Source organism: Netta rufina (assembly GCF_964035555.1).
Source record: "Netta rufina genome assembly, chromosome: 2".
Taxonomy (NCBI): Eukaryota; Metazoa; Chordata; class Aves; order Anseriformes; family Anatidae; genus Netta; species Netta rufina.
Window position 1 is genome coordinate 70,075,764 of NC_140124.1, and position 15,883 is coordinate 70,091,646.

Below are 15,883 nucleotides of genomic sequence, written 5' to 3' on the forward strand. Positions count from 1 at the left end.
GAAAAGATGCAAGTGTAAGGTTAGTCTCACAATTCCCCTTTTTCAGAAAAGGCTGCTCCTTCTGGTAAATCCTCCAACCCACTTCAATTCAGTTACGGAACCAATACAGCTTTCTTCCCCATCTTTATCTCCCTTTTGGTTATTAGGTTAAAAAAAAAAAAAGGTGGAAAAAAAAGTGGGGAACGTGAAATGGGATGAAACTACTGCTTATTAATTTAAGTCCTAGCCCTGCTGCTTAGCCACTCATGAGCTAAGACCATGCACATAAGCAAGAATCACACATACTTAGGATAACCTCTGAAGACTAGTAACACTTACTGAGTGCAATTAAAAAGAACGGAGGATCTACAAAATAATTTGGAAGGACTGAAGGAAAATACAGGTATATATGCCATTGCTGAATCACATTATCATTTACAACAGTTTCCCTGAAGAGTGCACCTCAGCTTTGAATTTTTGTGTTGCATGTTATCATAATGTACAGCATTGTTTTCAACAGCAAAGTTAAATGATTACTGTTACTGATTACTATTATTACAATCTCAGCAGCAAACTAACTATACATCCTAGAACTTGATGTATCCTTGTACTATGCTGTCTTGTAATTAGGATGTTGCATCATTCTGTTTTTTAAGGTCTAGAAAATCAAACAAAAAATCCACTACAAATAAAAGAAACACAAACTGCCAGACTAGTCCCAGTTTTACTTTGTTACTCGGTTGTATGGTATTGGCAATTCAGTACATTTTAAAGTGCAATACAATAAAAATTGTCCAAATATTAAATATTTTAATATTTAAAAATATTAAAACAGTTTTTATGCTGGTTATTGCACTTTTTAGTGGAGTCACTGGACTTAAAAACCCCACAGTATTGAAACTATTATTTTTCTATGACACTATACTTAACATCTTAACTAAAATGCTATCTCAAATAATAAAGCCATAATGGAAAAATAAGCCTTCATTTAAAAAAATAAATTATTAGACATGAAGTAAAGATATTCAGTAGTAAGTCAGAAATATTAAACTAAAACATAAAAACTAACTCATGAATCAGAAGCCTGATATCATGTCATCAAAAAATTAGTTCCTGCATTAGTTTTGCATATCATTTCTCCTTCTCTTGACCTTTTAGAGTAAAATTTAAAAATATGATTCTCAGAGAAAGATCTCTGCTACTAACAAGTTTTTTTTTTTTCCTATCAGGAAATCTTCATAACAAACTACATTGATTACTGGGCACAAACTTCTACTAATATCTTTAGATGTTGAAAGGCCACTCATTAAGGACATGCCCCTTTAAAGTAGGAAGCCATTCTTCTCTTCCAAAAAAAACAGACACCTTGCAGAGATAACAGATGAACTCTAGAACAGGAGATGCAAAAATCCATTACTAACCTGATGATTTATAGAGCAAATGGGAACACATACAGGAAACTTATATTTAGCTGTATTGTCCAACTCTGCATCAAAACCTATTTTGACATTGCTCTTTTTGATTCAAAGTTTTTCTCTAACACTGTTTAATTCTTCCTGAAGACATCTTATATCTGTTTTATTTACAATGCAAAACAAACAAACAAACAAAAAAAAAACATCAATTAACCTGCAACACACAATTTATCACGTGCCTTCAGAGATTTAGTGAAGGACTTTCTGAATTGCCTCCACTTAATTAGTCTAACTGTGCTAGGACCTCTTGCTGATAAGAACAGCTACAAAAGTGTTTCTCATCCAGATTTGGAGAGAGAAGATTGTAATGCTTCCACAATGTACACAGGGTCATTGAATAAGGTGACTGTTGTGGTTTAACCCGGCCTGCAGCTAAACACCACACCCACCCTCTCCCCTCCCTCTCTGGGTTGGGGGAGAGAAACAGGAAAGTGAAGCCTGTGAGTTGAGATAAAGACAGTTTATTAAGACAGGAAAATAATAATAACAATAATAACAATAACAATAATGATGATAATAGTACTACTAATAACGTGTACGAAACAAGTGATGCACAATGCAACTGCTCACCACCTGCTGACCGATGTCCAGCCTAACTCCGAGCAGCCAGCCCAACCCTCTCTCCCCCGGCTAGCCACCCCTATATATTGTTCAGCATGACGTCGGATGGTATGGAATACCCCTTTGGACAGTTTGGGTCAGCTGTCCTGGGTCTGTCCCCTCCCAGCACTTGCTGCACCCCCAGCCTGCCCACTGGCAGGACAGAGTGAGAAGCTGAAACGTCCTTGGCTTGGTGTAAGCACTGCTCTGCAACAATTAAAACATCAGCATGTTATCAGCACTCTTCTCATCCCAAGCCAAAACATAGCACCCTACCAGCTACTAGGAAGAAGATTAACCCTGTTCTAACTGAAACCAGGACAGTGACATGGGGTCACAATAGAAAAGGAACATTTAAACTCAATTTCAGAGCTAAAACAGGGACTACAAGCTTGTACTTCTTTTGCTAATAGAAAAGAAGGCTTGGCCAAGTTATATATTTCTACTTCATTATGCAGTGGTGACATGACATGAAATACAATGCAAAACACCTCAAGGTCTTATTTTAGAAGATGCTAATAACTCACATTCAAATAATAAAATGAAGAACAATATAACTGAGTGGGGCAGGAAAATAGAAAAACAAGATGTCTATGTTCCTTCTTCCAGTTAAGATGCAGTTTGATGATACAACTAAACTGATGGACTAGGTAACATCAAAACATGCAGTATAGCTTCTCCCCCCTGTTGTTACAGAGCTGAGCTGGTGCTTTTCTGATCCTATGATGGGTGATGTTCAGAGAGTTAAAAACTGGCAGAGTACTGCAAAGCACCAAGGTAAGAGCAAGATCACATCCTAGGCCAAGATCATGCCAGAAATGCTGGTGACAACTACTTCTTGCCAGCTACCATATCTACAGCATCCAATGCCTTCTGCCACAGGGTAATATTTATTTTTAGTTGTTAAAAGGTTCCATGCTGCCAGGATGTGCTGTTAACATCTAGTTTTCAAGTGTTGTGGAAGAATAAAAAGGAAAATGATACAAAAAGGAAAGATAAAATGAATATGAAGGAAAGTTATCAGGCAAACTATCTGGGTGGCAAAAGATAACATTTCCCAGTTTATTTTAACATGCTAAGCTATTGCTTTCTCCACATGTGGTACTGGTCAATGACACTCAAAACTCAGCCAGAAGAAAAACTGTCAGAAAAATTAACATACTGCTCAGACGTATAAACCAACACTGGAACATGCAAATTACAGTCCTACATACAATAATTGTATTTGAGACTTCCCATCTGCAAGATGGTAAATTTCCCTTCCTTCCACAAATGTGGTGAGAATTGGTTAGTGTCTGCTTTCTCGCTCTTTGAAGAAGCAAATACTTTGATTTTAATTGCTTTTATTAATAGAATATACAGCATTTACACTTTCAAATGAAACAGATAAGAATAAGATAAGGTCACAGTCAAAACTGTGTCTGGCGGCAGCTGTACCAGGTTAAAATGATCACACTTATAGCCCACCTGCAACTGCTCCTCCCTGTCCCATGCTCAGAGGCAACAGCTCCTCCCCATCTGTCAGCCCGCATAACTTCTTGTGTAATTGTTCCCTAATGTAGCTCTGTCAAAGTGACCTGGTTTAGATATTAAGAATACCTGAGCTAATGTAGGCACCCTGAAATAACAGGTTTGGAGAGCAGCCACATACGCCATACTTCTGACACATCTAAGAGGACTGCAGAGGACAATAAACACCTATGAGCGGGATGGGTACAGTAACCTCTTCATTCTGCTACAGTCAGAAATAAAACATGCATGAGTTGGACTCAATGATTGTTGTGGGTTCCTTCCAACTTGGGATGTTCTATGGTTTATTCTATACAACCTTAATCCAGGATGAAAGGTCTTCAGTTCAGCTCAATCAAATTAAGGATGAAATCCAAAAGGATGTTCTCTGTCCAAAGCACTGTAATTTGGGCATGTTTGTTAACTCTACATAAGGCATACTGTGCATGCATATGTTTATGTATAAATTTTTAAAAAATCATACTTTAATTTAATGGAAGATTTGAAGAGATTAAAGTAAAGGTACAGCTGTTCCCAGTGAAGAGGAAAAAAATAAACAGAATGAGCAAAATAAACATATAAGTAGGGAAGTAAATATTCAAGGAGTATTGCCTTGTTTATCATAAATCCATTTTCCATTCCCATGGTGTTTCTCTCTGTCCTCACATTTGTGTCAGACAAAATTAACTTAAAGGTAAACAGAATAGAATCTATTTGACTTCATAGTCTGTTGCCTGTAAAATATAGAAGACAACCTTGTTCTGTTAGCTTAAGGCTATGTTTGGTTCAGAGCAAAAGTGCAATTGAGAAGCAAATCCTTTTCCACTCCCCACTATTCCCACTTACTGTGCAATGGTTTCATGTATGTGATGTGGGTTCTTTCTGGAGAAACATAAACTGAAAATGGTGCTTCCACTACAAAAAACATGCTTCAGCCACTACAGGAGAATATGGGTCCAAATAAATAACCAGTAAGTTGAAACTGATCAGTTTCAACACATGTTGTGGCATGGATATTTGATCCTGAGAGGCTCAATTAAATCTAGTCCAAAAGAAAATTGCTGCACAGCATAATGCATAGAGGTAGGGGGGCGACAGTACCAACTCTTTCACTCTACTGGTTTCCTATTAAGCCAAAATACTGATATAGATATTCTCCAATTGAGTGACTGAAGCTAGAACATGTGCAAGTTTTGCACACTTACATGTGCTACACGTGAATGGCCACACTTGGTTAACTTAGAAAATGGGATCTAAATGATCATCCATAAGCCATCAGCAATGTTTATGAATGATTATACCCTCCATTTAGTAAAATCTACCAGAAGTCAGTGATAAACAGTTCTCAAGTACTTCTTATTGTAAGTAAGATAAATGCATTCTACAGTTTTTTTAAAAAGCAACTAATATATAGCAGCACACAACAGCTGAAAAGAGTAAAGTGCCAAATTCTGCTTATAGTGAAAGGAGGAACCAGTTTGGGGAAAATAGTTATACAAAAACTAGTTTGATAAGGAAGTCAAAATACACCCAAAGGTCTGCAAAATGAGAACTAAAATCTTTAATGTACATTTAATTAGAAAATACATTATTTCCAATGCTATGACTTAACACCAGTTCTGAGTACTACTCACTGCAGTACCAGCAGATGAATTTTACAAACAGTTTAACAAACGTATGCTCAGAACACCAAAATCACACATGGTATTGTATGATTTAAATTCAAACTGACACCATTAAAAAATTATCCTAAAATACCATATAAATCCTAGAGTTCATCCTCATTGCAGCTCCAACTTACACAATTTGCCTTAATCTGGGAGCGAATGCTACCCTGCTGCAACATACCCCTCAAGCTGACTGATTTGATTAGCAGAACGGAGTGATTGGATTAGCAGTCGATGAACTGTTGTACACTGAGCTGCTGCATCGTTATGGCACGACTAGCTGGAGTGTCCATACAGTACAGGAATCCCTGGCTATAGCGCCATCTGTATTACATATATATTGTTCTGGAAGCCAGAGGTGTACAAAATCAATACAGATCAGACGTGGGCTGACTATTGCCTTCCTGTCAAATTAGCTACAGAAAATGATTAAGCTCATGTGTGACTTTTATGAGATGAGAGATGAGGCCTGCCAACACAGAGTTAACACACAAGATTGTCTTCTGGTAGTCAGGACCAGCAGGATGAGTTTACACAGGACCAATGCTTTACAATCTGCAGCCATTGTGCTTGCAATTCAGTGCTGGGCAGGCCTTAGAGCCTCATTTCCCCAGCCGCCTTTTGAGGAAGCACTTTGTGCAGTCAAGTTCTAGACATACAAACAAGCATCAGGCAAAGGGCTAATATGACTCCTGTGGTCCTTTGTACTGGCACTGCAACAGAAACAACTCTGTATTACCAACCTTTTTTTCTAAAAAATAAATAACTGTGTTAATACAAACACTGAGATTTTTCCTTTTTCCAAACTTCACTTGGATCAAGGGCTGTCCATTCTTTTGGGATTCCTGGACACAAGTCATGCAAGAGCCAGCTTCAACTATCTGCAATACTCTATTGTTATTCTTCCCTATGGGTCATAATTAAAGTTTTAGTTCACCTGTTGCACAAATTTCTCATCAAGCTGCCTATAAGAATACAAGCATCCTGGTCAAGCTCATAATTTACCATCATCTTTGTAAAGATTATGGATGCCTATTGGTAATACACACAAGAAACAAAACAATTGCTACATTCTCACCAACACAAATGGTTTCAGAGAATCATGGTCATGACACGTGCTATGCCCAGGCTGCACATTATGAAGTTTTATGCCTTTGCATTCAACAAACTGAGGATCACCGATCACTGTACATGTGACTCCTTTACAATCTATTCAAAAATACAGTTTATGGTCAGAAAAAAGATCTTAGGAAGCATTTTCCATAGAGTACATGAGAAATGGGTGGGGAGGAGTTTGCTTTGCTTTAGAGAAAGAAGTTACTGGAGAAGCAGCTTGCCTGAGATTTACTTCCTGACAAATCACCACTAATAATTGACATTAAAATGTTAACATCACAGACCTTTCCAGTTAAAACTTACATAGAAATTATCACAGCAAGTGTCTGTGGTGCAAGTTAAATCCTACTGCAGAACTATCATCAACTACCTGCCTAAATTAGTTATCCAGTTACTGTAGAAATGGTTAGAAAACTCATATGTTTCAACTCAATTTTCATCACTGTTCTTTTACTTACAAAGTGATGCAAATTTCCTGTTTTGTACAAAAGCAGAAAGAAACATAAGACAAGTTGTTAATATATGCCCAGTACTGGATACAAATAATAATAATAATAATATTAAGAAATCTCCTGCAACAATGTATTCTTGCCAAACATACACTGTTTCCTTCCTTTTCAAATGAGAGCAAATAGCTTAAAATAGGCCTATCTTCTCAAATGGCAATGCCCTAATCAGAAGAAACTATTAAAAACTACTAGGATTTGATTTAAGATAAGCATTCTGGACAGTCAGGGCTATTTCACAACCATTATTTTGTTTTTCTCATGAAGTTATCAATAATCTTCTCATCACTAGTTACCAGAAGATCTCAGCATCATCCGCACACAGAATTCTGAAAGATGTTCTTCTCATCTCCAAATCATTAGTAATAGCTATGATGCAGGAAGCAAATCCTACGTCCTTTTTTTCCCCAGAGGTAAAAACTCTATCTAGACTAGTCAAATTCTGCTGCTGGTATCTCCCCACTACAGCCATTAAATGTGACAGTCTCAAACTTGGCACAGCCAATATTATTTCCCCCTCAAGAATACAGACAACTGAAGTGTATATACGTTACTGGCAACTCTGACAAGAAGAAAAAAATCTGCAAACCTCTTTCACTGAAAGATGATTACGTTTTGGGATGTGATAATTTGGAAAAGCATAGTAATAAATTCAAGCTACCTCACAGTAAGAGCTTCAACAGCTTGACTGCTATTTACTTAAAGGATAATGCCAATAGAAATATTGTCACTTTATCCTGCAGCTAGAATAATAGAGAGTAGCAGATGAAGAATTCATCATCATTAAGCATCAAGACAGCAGACATTTGCTTTCAAAGCAGGAGAAACGGAATCTTCAACAGTACTCAGTTAGAAAGACTCTATAAGGGCAAATGACTGACAAGGATTCAAAATATTTTATCTAAATAGGGTGTCTTAAGGAGATAATAGGTCACAGCACAAATGGTCTCCAAATGATAGAGAATGCTTTGTCACGGCTAAATAAACTTCAGCAGTGGGAACTATAGCAAGGAAAAAGAATAAGGAAAAAAAAGAAACAACAAAGGATAGTTAAGAGGGAACTTGGTATGCTGTATTTGATTTTATCAAATCCTTAATTCTACAATAATACTTTTATACACCAAATGGGACTTTCCAGCAGCCTACTGCCTGCAGAAGGGAGATCAAGGAGTCTGCTACTGTAGATCCCTTACTCAGTGGGGCTCTTTTTGGTACTGCTTCTTCATTTTATTATTATTTAATTATTGCTCTTAGAGGTCCTAAGGTGGTTATGTGAAATAAAGATGTCTAGAGACAGCTTTCCTTGGAATCACTGGATTTGATAACACATAATACTCACATACCTTACTTGCACCACCAGACTTTCCTCAGCTTTGCCTTGTAAAATTAATGATAAACAAGGAGCAAAAGTTTATTTCGGCAAGACATAATTCAAGCATCTGGATACAAGATCATAATTGCATTTTTGTTTTCAAATACAGAAAAACACATTAAACAATTCCAGGTCATATTTAAGATCAACATATTTAAGATCAATATTTAAGATCAACATTCTTTACTGGCTTCTTCTGTATTCCTTGCTTCAATTCCAGCATCTCCTGGGTGAATGCACTCTATGAGCACAGTTCCCCAGTCCATCTGCCTGTAATACGACTTTTCTTAATACTTGATCTAATCCCATCTAGAAAAGACAGTGATACGGAAATTTCCCCTAATTAATCAACCTCAGTGCTGCACAGCTGCCTTAGTTCTTACATTCTGTTTCTCTGTGGGATTTATTAGTGGATGATCTATTTTTGCATGGACTATCAGTTGGAAAAAGACATTTCTCTATTTAAGGTCTTAGCTCCCTCCATATCTGCCCAGCTTCTGGTCTAAACCTAAGTTCTTGTTTAATACCACTGCAACTTCTACAATTCCACTCTCTCATTTCCATTGTCTTCTGGAACAGTATCCCCTCTACCCATGGGATACCAATAAAGCTGTGGGATTGCTGGTAACTCTGCTTGGCAAAGATTCTTCCAGCCTACAAGGTCTTAATGTTTATTTGCAACAACAAGACGTTTTTAAATGTTCTTACAATGTGTACATTAATTAACTTTAAGTTCATGATCTTAGGCACATAATTAACTTCTTACTAAACTTGCACATAGCACATTAGTAGTTCAAGCTTTTCAATAAGGTATGTGTTCAAATGACTCTTATTTCACTTGTATTTATAACTGTAAGGGATTCTTAAGCCTCAGCTTTTTATCCTTCAAACAAGTCAATCCGATATGAAACTGACATACATTACATCACTGTTTTTAACACACACACACACCTCCTGTTAGCTTTATTTATATGGAATCATATATCTAATAATTATGATTTTCCTGAAATGTATCTAATGCTTTAGGCACAATGCATACTCTTTAACATCATATCACTACTCATTCAAAGTAATCCATTGCAGGTCTTGAATCAGAAGGACTGATGCCTATAAGGTTTTGACAATATGCACTGTTTTAAGCTCCATTATTTACCAATTCTACCCACTGTTGGTTAATATATGCAAGCAAAAAAAAAAAATAGGCAGTAGAAATTAAACTGATTATTCTGACATTGGTTAATTAAACATGCTGTCCCATCTCAAATTTCCTCATGCTTTGGCAACAACACACATCACAGGGAAAGTGCTTTGGGCTTGGATAATGACAGCTCAAGCAACAGCAGCTTGTGTTCTGCTCATTTTCCAACAATTCAAGTGTTCAATAATAAGAAAAATAAAGCTGAGTAGACACAACTTCTCTGTTACATGATTAACAAGAATTTCTGAAGTAATATAGATATAAAGACCTCCTTCTGAAGAATCTTTTATTTCTCTCAACTGAAGTAAGAGAAGCAAAAATACATTTAGCTTCCAGAAACAGGTAATAAAGTTATTGTCACTCAAAGCATTTCTTCTTGCCCATATATTTTGTCCAGAGAACACTGTCTCAAAATTGGTCCTAGCATAAAGTAACCATTGTACTCTTGATAAAACGCATTAAAACTCTGCCTTTTAAAGGTCACTATACAGATATTAAGGAAACATGAACTACTTGTTCTGGAGATTTTGCCAATGCTCTTTAAAGTCTGTGGAAAGCCTGAGCCTTCTCCTAACCTGAACCATGGCTAAAATCTTCATTCAGCCAGAAATGACAAGGCACTACAACTTGCAAAGTCCAGTCTCAGAAATCAAGAGTTAGCTTCTAGCAAAAAAACTCCTTCTCTACTTACATTCAAATTCCTCCCCACTCCCTCTCTGAGATGTCACATAAAAACGATCTGACAGTTTTCTGCTATTACAACAAAAATAGTTGCAAGTTAACTACTATGTGCTGTGTTGCAGAGGAAGAAGATATTTTGGTATATTTTCCACCAAGTACCGATACTATATTGGCTTTTGATGCCTCCACACTCACCCATTTTACTCGCTTCTAAAATAAACTCGATCTGTTTAAAAGAGTAGTTCTTGGAGGGGGAAAAAAAAGAAAAAAGAAAGAAGTTAATGTTTCTCTCTACTCTCATGCCATCTCCTTAAGTCTCAGTTACTTTTTATTTCTTTCCCTGTTTTTGTCTCTGTCTGAATCTGATACTGCTATTTTTCGGTGCTTTACCTAATCACACATCATAGTTTGCTCTCCAAATAATGCCTTGAGGATTATTTTCTTCATCATTTTACACTGTAACAGCATATTAAACTCTTATTAATTTCTCTAGTTTCCACACTGAGATGAAGTACTGTGAAAAATAATGCTATGCCTATTTAAAAAAATAAAAATCACTGTTTTCACCTTTATCCATGCAACTGTTTGTGTTACAGTGACTGTTTGCAAACAGGCTTTTTATTATATAGAAAATATTTAAAGTTAATCCTAAACCTTTGTTTTTCCCTTAGTTATGTGTATATCACAAACATCTCAAATCATTTTTTTAATACTGTATAGGCTAAAGAGAAGAAATGGCTGTCTCATCTCTGATTACGAATTAGAGGAATTCAGTAATGGGTGTTTGGAGAGTAAAAATTAAGTATATAATACAAACTGGTATCTGTTTTCCCTTTCACTACAATTTTTCATATCTGAAGTGAGTTTAAATATGCATTGTAAGTATGAATGCTTTTTCACTTAAGAACTCTTTTGAAATATATAACACCTTAGCACTTTTTGCCTTTCTGCAGCGGAAAAAAATATATCCAAACTAATGCCACAAAAATGGAAAAAAATACATTAAAAAAATCTTCATTTTTCAACATAAATGTTATTTACAGATTGCCTATGCTGAGAAACAGTCATCATACCCATCAACAGCGGGGAGTTACCCTACCGTAATAGTTACTAACTCACAAAACACTTTTTCTGCAGAAGTAATTCCTGTCGGTTTCATTGCATAAACAAGTACTCAAATTCAGGGAATGCTTAGGCAAGATTTAGCTTGTTGGTCTGCTAAACTTCTAAACTTGGTAATCCCTGTCTGTATAAAATAGAAATAATTAATTTAACAGCAAGTCAACCACTTCCGTGAACACAGCATTATACTTATTTTGCCATGGTATAGTTACAATAACTTTGAAATACAGAAGCATAATTCCGGTTCTTTCATTTTTTACTGGAAAGACAGATGAGATTTGCTTTCTCCCTACACATTTGTCTCAATTCCTACCATTATTACTGTATAACTATATTCCATCCAAACATTTTATGCTGTGAACTCCTTGCAAAATGAGCTAATCTGTTTCTATAAATAGTAACATTTTGGAAAATCTTTTGATCTCAAAATTTTCTTTATAAATAGATATTTTCCCCTTTCAGTTGCTGATAATGAGTTTAGTCATCTGTTGGTAATGTCCAGTATCACTTTACTATTCAAAATAGCTAGTGGCTAACTTGAATACATGTTAAAACATACCTTTAAAAAAGGATGTTTGCATATTAAAGGTCTTTTGTGATAGTTTTTGACAGCATTTTAAATACCTTAGCACAGTGAAGTGCTACTCAGAACAGAACTTAGTCTTCTCTCTAGAGTTACTCAAATATTAGCCTAAATGAATTGATATTGTTACCATTACAGTAGCACTAAACAGAACAGAATTAGATCTCCCAAACAAATGCATGAGTTTAGATGTAATCCAAAGTACTAATGAGTTTTTAAAGGGATTTCCAGGAAACTGTGTCCATGCTGCCGTACTTTGTCATCTAACTCATAAGCCTGCGTATACCAGATCATGCTACTTGAGAACAGATATACTCCCAGATTATTTGGGGACTTATTATTGACTTTAAGGCTGTTTCCCACTTAACTAAGAGAAATTAGTCATACCGTTCATGTGAGAAAGATTTTTTTTGATCTTTAAAGATACAAAAAAGTAAAGTACTCTTTAGTAATAACTTTTTTATTATTATTATTTTAAAAAGTTATTTTCTTTTAAAATGCATTTAAAAAAAAATGCATGCCATTAATTTCCCACATCTACCCCTTAACAGACTAGATCTTAAGAAAAAGTTCTTATGTTCTCATAATTATAATCCATGACAACAAACGCCTTTTTTTCATATTCTATTGAATCAGGAACAACTTGGCTCTGTTAATGGTAAAGAACATTATCATGTTTTTGAAAAGTCTACCTCCTTCAAAAGCTTTTCTGCCTGAAGTCTTTAATCCTTTGTTTTATGACATGAATCTTTACACAGTAACAAGTACAACATGGTGTCAAAACAAAGGATTAGGACTTGGTCTCTTCTTCCATGTATTCCTTACCTAACTGCACTGCATGTTTGAAAAGGTCTTGCTTTCTAACAACTAAACCAGAGGGTAAGTAAAAATGAAACTATCCCACTGTAGAAAATAAAATTTGGAAGAAAACCAGCACTTTTCTAAGGAACATATGTAAGTACTCTGCATAAACACAAAAAGGTTACAAAGAAGTTTTTAGTTTTGTTCTGTAACTATATTGTTATTTTAACTTAGCATCTCACATTTAGAAATAATTATTCAAGGGCCAGATTGAAATATTCATTCAGAGTTCTCTGCTAAAATACAAACAATGCATGACTGCTTTGAAACTAGAAGATCATTTAAGTCAAGCATTTTTAAAAAAGTGATATTCAAATGCCAATTTCTGAATTAATTGATTCTTACTGATACTTCCAGAACTCTGTGACATCTCACTAGAGCAAGGAGAAAGAGAAGAGAAACAGAATCATCTTTAATCCTAAAGGATAAGTTTACTAATAAATGTGAAATTTCATTTCAGTTCCCATTATACATATACAGCAAGTATCATTTCAAAGGGAAATATGGGGAAAAAATGGTTTAGTCCTTCTAAAGGATTTTATACGCATCTCTGTGATGCATCTTAGAGACATTTTGCTAACACTACCTTTACTTCTTACAGAATATTTTTTCCTGCCTACAATTCTGTCACAAGATATGAAAAAGATAAACTTCCACAGATGAACTACTGCTAGTGCACACATATATTTTGCACCACCACCACCCACTTTATTTTTTTTTTGAGTTTAACCAGACATGAGTGACAGCTCTTTTGTTAAAATGTAAAATGTGTATTAGAAGAAATGTAACCCTTCTTCCTCCATTAACTTTAACATAACTGTTTCAATCTACCTCCTTACATCCTAAAACATTGCTGCATAAAGTTGTGCAGATTGACTCTTACACCTTCACAGCTTTCCAAGTGCCAGTATCCTGTCTAGATCAAGGTATCCAGTTTGCAGTCTACATCACCATTCCTCCCCTGAAAAAAAAATAAAAGAAATCAGATTCACCAGTGTTTCCTTTTTCTTTAGAGTTTTTTTTTCTTTTTTTTTTTTTTTTTTTCCTCCAAGGCAGCTTACGTTTACAATGGAGTGTTTACTACCGTTTTTTTTAGATGAGACCATAAATTTGGATAGGGAGTTGTATTTTGATAATATGATGGATAGTCTACTCACATTATCAAATAGACTTAATTAATACTTGGGTCTAACAGTCACAAATAGACTACAATTTGAAGGAAAGTAATATACATATTTATGTAAGAAGGGAAGGAAACAATTCAAAATACTGTCAAAAATTAGGGAAATTGTTCTAACAAAGTGGAAAAGGTTTTCACTTGAAAAAAAAAAAAAGGCAAGCCAATAAAAACTATTAAAAGCTGCAACCATGTTTACGTAAAATCAGGAGAAATAAGACGGAAATCATGGAAGCCTATTTTCTGGTATTATTTGTTATTTCAATCATATGTTAATTGAAAACACTTAACTGTTGGTGAGTACTGGTGGAGAGGATTTACTTTATACTATGTAATGGTAATATAAATAGAAAGATAAACACAGCAACTTAAATTTAACCAAGGATCTTGAAACCAGTTCTGAAGAGTGAAAACGGGAATAACTGGAATTAATGGAAAATCCTTCGAGGCTTTCCTAAACTAACTGCAGGAATTAAGGTTCTGCTGAATGTTTTTTAAGTTTAATAAATTTTGTGTATATGGGACAGAAATGCTCATGTGTGAGCATGGCTTTTTATGGGTGGATGTAGACAGAAAAGACAAACAGCTATGCAATCCAACTTCCTGGAACAGCCCTGTACTCTGAGGGGCTTCTTTTTGAACTCATATTTGCCAGGATTGCTATGTTGAGCCACATTATGTGTAAAACTGAATTATGTGCTGACATAGGCTTTGCTTCTCAAAGTCTCTATCTAGATCTTTATGAGTACAGGTGACCTTCTGAGTTCGCTTTTGTCTCATCTTTTTTTTTCTCCAACTATTTTAGCCCTTCCCAGCACCACCTCTCCATGACTACCTCCTCCCTCCCATCCCCCCTTAAATATCTAAAGCACCATCTTTTTGATACCTCCCCATGCCATCAGGTCCTTCTTGTTTTATCAACTCATCACAAACATGAAAACTTTGGAAAAAAAGCTGACTCCCCAGAGTTCAAAGTGGAAACCTCCAAAACATAATTAATGGACATCTTGAAGTTTACTTGAGCTCCTCAAGCACTGCATAGTATATACCTAAAGACTACATATCATGTGCAATTCTCTCTCTCTCCCTCTCCCCTCCCCCCCCTTAAGACTACATGATCACAAATGACAAGAATGGTCATAATGGTAATTGTTTCCAAAGAAGAAAAAACTAGACTGACTGACACTTCAGTCTGGGAAAGAAATGAATGAGATTTAGAGGTATTTGAAAGGATGAATAAGAAAACGAACAGGAACTATTTCCTGTATTTCCCGTAATATTATAAAGAAAAAAAGAAAAAAGAAAAAAAAGCAGGGGACAGACCTGGTGAAAAAATTAAAAACAAGAACACACTGTTTCATTTTTAAATAAAACCAAGTTATAGAGCATATAACATTGCACCTTGGAAGGATTAGGCAAATTTATGAACAATAAATCCACGATAGATTACTAATTACTGAATGCAAATTCTAGCTCAGGAAACTCTTAAATTATTGTTTCCTAATTACTGTTAGGAAAAGGGTATGTGAAAGGAAGAATCACTCTGTGTTGTCTCATTATTCTTTACTCATTCACTACCATTATTTCAAGACATGACACTACTTAGGTGAACCTTTGTCCAATAGACTCCTCTTACATCAACAGCCATTCAGTACTTTGAAGAAGTAGAAAGGTGAGGACTAATATTTCATTGACAACAGGGTATGAAGCTTTATGGAAATGCCAAGACAACCAGCAAATCAAGAGCATGAACTGGACTAGTAGCCTTTATGTTCTATTTAATTCAGACCAGTGACAACTTCTGAGTCACTATTACAGAGGTAGTTCTGAAAGTATAACCAACACAAAGGTAACTACCTACGAGATTTAAATGTTGTCAGGAATATTTCAAATGACACATTTTCTTCTCAGTAGGGCAGTTTTCATTAAATCAATGTTTCCACTGGAAATTTCACTTCTTCTGAAAGTTTTATTTTCCCCCAGTGAACAACAACAAAAACATTAGGAACTTTTTTCATTCTTTTGTCTGATCTCAGT

At 35.5% G+C, this 15,883-nt stretch overlaps 1 protein-coding gene across 1 annotated transcript in view; it reads right to left on the reverse strand.

Moving 5' to 3' along the window:
* CDYL (chromodomain Y like) overlaps positions 1-15,883 on the reverse strand; it is a 104,508-nt gene that overhangs the window by 56,829 nt on the left and 31,796 nt on the right. The window lies entirely within an intron of this gene.